A 4950-nucleotide genomic window follows, 5' to 3' on the forward strand; every position below is an offset into this window, starting at 1 on the left:
GTACTCTGTCCGATTCAAATTAGTTGACTTCTTTTTCTGTAGATATGGATATATCTAGTTAACAAATGCATCCAGGTATATTCGTATATGGACAAAGTGAAGTTAGCTAATTTGGATGAGACGAACTACTACATAAGTTGGAAAAGTGAGCTTAACAATTGGTCAAAACGGCATTTGTGGAAATGTCATATTGGCATTGCAAATATTTGGAGTTGGTAAATTTTGGCAATGATCCAAACAAAGTTTTTTTTTTCTTTTTTTTTGACTCTACTGTGAGCTTTATTAATAATCATATAATAGTTACATCGTCTATTAATAAAGCAAAGATAAACTTCGGCGGTTCATCTACCCAAACAGTTGGTAGTGATCCCGTCTCTCTTGATAAACGATCAGCAACTTCATTAGCCTCCCTATTACAAAAACTAAACTCACACTTGAAAAAGGTAAAAGTTTGCACATAAATATCCTCGAACAAAGCCGCCACGGCTGTAGGCGAACAACATCCGGACTGCAGCGTTTGAATAACCTGCAAACAATCAGATTCAATGATAATACGAGTGCATCCAATTTCATTTGCAAGGGCTAAACCTCTACTCACTGCACGAGTTTTCAGAGTATGTGCATCTACAACATAGTGAATATGATCACTACATGCTGCAATAAACTTTTCAGACTCATCTCTTATAACAGCTCCAATTCCTCCAGTGAAATTCTCTGGAAAGAAATTTGCATCAACCAAGAACAAAATTTTCCAAACAAAGTCTAGGTTGTTCAGCCCATGCTAAACAGAGGCTGAATGCTTCCAGCCGTCCACCGACCACACAGCCGACGGTTCACACCACGGGCACACACCACACACCCAGTAGTCGACCGGCGACATGACCCGCCGCCGGCTCCGCCCCCGCCGCGCTGCGCCACCGGCGGCGCTGGAAGTCGACGACCTCCTCCGGAAGATTTTCCTCCTCCTTCCCCCTCAGCCATCTACCTTGCCCCGCATCTCTGCCGTCTGCAAGCAGTGGCGCAGCGTCGTCACCGACCCCCGGTTCCTCCGCGGCTTCCGCGACCACCACCGGATACCTCCGGTCCTCGGCCTCGTCATGGGGTACACCGGGCACCCCTTCTTCAGGTCCAATCTCAGCTCTCCAGATCTCATCCCGCATGAGTGCTTCTTTCCTCCAGACATCCTCAATCACTACTATGGAGTTGATGGGCTGCCGCCATGGGCGCGTCCTCTTTTTTGACCGGAGGCTGCTTAAGATCATGGTGTGGGACCCAGCCACCGGAGACCGCCGTTGTGTGGCCGTCCCACCAATGTTCGACGACAAGGACATTGTTGTCTTCAACGCCGCGGTGCTTTGCGCTGCCAGCGACGAAGGTCACGTCCATGGGGATTGCCACTCGAGCCCCTTTCAGGTGATCTTGATAGGCATCCACTTAGAAGAAAATCGAGCATTTCCCCCGATCTACGCATCGATCTACTCATCCCAGACCAGAACATGGGGGGATGTCATCTCAACAGTAGGAATTCAATATACCAATACGTATGATATGAGTGGTATGACTAGTCCGGCTACCCTTGTTGGGAATTCTCTTTATTGGCTGTTTGGCTGGTATAAGGATAGCGTGCTTATATTTGATTTGGACAGACAGAGCCTAGTTTGTATCGAGATGCCGGATTTGTTGCACTATAGTTGCTGGAGCAGCTTTCAGGTCATGCCGACGGATGACAGCACTAGCAGTATTCGCCTTGCTATTCTGGAATACCAAAAATTTGAAATGTGGGAGAGGAAGGTCGACTCTGATGGTGCTGCTGGATGGGTGCTGCAGGAGACCTTTCAAATGTACACGATCCTCGGTCTGGGGCGTATGGGGGGAAGAGAAAATCTGATATTGGGATATGATGAAGATGATCATGTGATTTATGTAAGGACAGACATAGGTGTCTGCATGATTCAACTCGACACAATGCAGTTCAAGAATCTTGGTAAAGATAATTTCACGACCACCACCTATTATCCCTACAGAAGTTTCTATACTGCAGGTATTTCACTGTCATTACATTTCCACAAAACAAGAAACTTAGAACCAATTTATTTTTACTTCTTGGTTGCTGGAATATTTTTTGCTGACGTTTACTATTTTTTTTCTAACTGTAAATCTTTCCTTCTTCTGATCTAGATATTTCTTGTTGATGCTTATTGTTTCAATGGTTCAATCTAGTGTGTATCCCGTCATTTTCCACACCTTCCATATCTTATGGAACTACAAAGAGTCTCATTTATTTTTATTGAAATTATCTGTTTCTCAATTGTCCTTGTTCAAGCTTGAATGTTTTCTGTCATTTCCACATCTATCATATCTAATTGTTAGATGTTTAGTTGCTGACAGGTTGGTGTGTGTCAGGAAAAAAGGTAGTTAGGAGATGAAACAATATTTTTTATGATTGTCTGTGCACTACAATTTAACTTTTAGATGGTTGATTATCTTTTCTGTAAGTTTCTTCTGCAATCCTGTCTAAAGCAGTAGGATCATATGAGTGCATTGGCTGTGTAGGCCATCTAATGGCCAACCGGCAAACAAACAGTTTAATAGAAATCCAATCATACACTTCTATTCTCTATTCCTTTTTTCGCATGACAGTTTTAATCTGAGATGGCTATTTATCCTCCTCAAAGCAACCATGTAGTTTTTTTTATGACTGAGTATTCATACTTTGGTGAATTAGAATATAATCTTCTGGCTATTTATGAAGACAGCCAGATTGTTCGATGTTGATGCTACATCTGTGTTGTAGAAACCGGTGCTAATCGGCCAGTTACTGCTGTTTTTCGGCCAGACCAGTTTATACCAAGAAAAAAAAAACTGAAATCCGATATTTGTGTTACCTCGAGCTAACTTTTGTATACATTTATGTAATTCAAAAGGACAAACAGTTGAGTAAATTCCCCAGTAGATGACTACATGGGTTGATATCCCATGAGTCCTCATGGCCTAACAATATCACACAGCACACCCTATGTATATCACCTTGTACAAAGCATCATCTATCACCTAGTCACACTCAGTCAAGAGTCTGAGGTCTGACTTCATTCTCTTGGCTTTGCCTTCGTCTCCCTTCCGTCGTTTATTTAGTTCTTTTTTTCATTTTCTCAGCCTGATACAGTTTTTCTTGCCAGTGAGTGACTTGTCAGTATGCAAGAGAAGAGTTGGTTGCATCTCCAAACCTCTAGTGAATGATGGCAGCAGTATGACTCCCCCTTCAAGGGGAGTAGGAGTGGTAGGAGGCAATGACGCAGCTACCTCGAGTGGAACTGTACTGAAAGGAGGTATGTATCTTGGTTTAAGGGGCTATGACCTGTTGTTAGACATTGGCGACTGGGGACTTGGTTATGTCAATTAATAGCTGACTTGTGGGCTTCTATAGTCTATAGATTGATTTACTAGTCTATAGATTGACTTGGTTATCCTCAATTAAAGATTGATTTGCTAGTTTGTCATTTAGCGCTTTCTTTTGAAGTTTTGCAGAAAATGTTGAATCTTTAGTGCTGTTAATTGTTAACACGACTCGTTAGGATTGGGGATGTGGGGGCAGCTATTACTTGGTTGAGTCCTTTATTCTTCTCGCTTTTCAGGAGCATTTGACAAGTCAAAGCACGGAGCTAAAGTAATGGATGCAGAACTTGTACCTAGCCGGGTTCTAACACAAACTCGAGTCGACGTGATATTCAAGAAAGAGATGGAGACAAGATCAAAACTTAGCAAAGCTTGGGCAAAATGGTTCCGTACCAATGGTGTTCCTGAAAGTAAAGCTGACTGCCCACATTTCCGCACCGCCATGAAGTTAACACAGCAGCTAGGTACCCGCTTGCCTGTTCCTACAGGCGACGAACTAGGTGGCGTAAATCTGGATGACAGTGAGGAAGAACTTCCATAAGTACATGCAAATGTGGACTACTTGCCATGGACTGATGACTCCTGCTTTTGTAATCATGTGTAGGGTTAGTTAAGTACTACCTGATGAACTGTACCTAGTTCTTCTGAACCACGTGCTTCTGATTTTATGAACTTTGATCTAGTGATGTTGAGTTGCTGAGTTGGTGATGTACTATTTCCTAGTTTCCTCAAATAGTTATTCTTTATTTCTCGCGGGTGATAAACCCAGTGGCTATTGCACTTGAATTCTTCAGATTTCTTTCAGTTTCACCGCTGGTTTCATTTCTGGGTAATGAACAAGATAAGAGCAGCATCCACAAAATAAAAATGCTTACTCCGGCACAAACCGCTAAAGCACTTAGAGGTTACAAAATGAAAACACACGAGCTGTACTAAAATAGGGTGGCGCCTAAAAAATCGCTCAGTAGACGCCTAAAAATAGCGCACGCCCAATTTTTTTTGCTCCCCGCCCAAAAAATGATATCACGTGCGGTAACATCTGACCAGAGAGTGCGCAGCAAAACCGTCGATATGAAACCTCCCACGCGAGACCACCTGCTTTCCTCCTCGACAGCCCGCGGAATTTCGGCCATGTCGAGCGGTTCCAGCATTCCGCCCATCCTTCCCTTCTCCTCCGGCCCCGTCGCGGCGGTCGGAGCAGCTCCACGGCCGCAGACAACCATCTTGTCCAACCCTAATACTGCCATCATCAGTGGCCACATGTTCGCGCCACCACGGCCCCGCACCACTCCGGCGAATGCGCAGGCGCTAGTCGCACCGCCGACACCCATCCTAAAGGCTAGGAGGGAAGCAAAGACCAGCGAGAAGTAGGCGGTGTCTACGGCGGCGCCTCGGCCAAAGAAGGGCAAAGTGTGCGCCGGACCATGCGGCAATCCTCCGGCACCGAATGCCGAGTACGAAGCTGGCCAATTCCAGCCACCCCCCCCCCCCACGCGGCCAGCGAATGGTGACGAATTTGCGCCGTCTTCTGCCCATAACATGTTCGACGACATGTCC

At 44.9% G+C, this 4950-nt stretch overlaps 1 pseudogene; it reads left to right on the forward strand.

The window, feature by feature from the left end:
- Positions 1-878: 878 nt before the first annotated feature.
- Positions 879-3934, forward strand: LOC124672764 (annotated as a pseudogene).
- The last annotated feature ends 1016 nt before the right edge of the window (positions 3935-4950 follow it).

This window comes from Lolium rigidum, chromosome 7 (genome assembly GCF_022539505.1).
Source record: "Lolium rigidum isolate FL_2022 chromosome 7, APGP_CSIRO_Lrig_0.1, whole genome shotgun sequence".
Lineage (NCBI taxonomy): Eukaryota > Viridiplantae > Streptophyta > Magnoliopsida > Poales > Poaceae > Lolium > Lolium rigidum.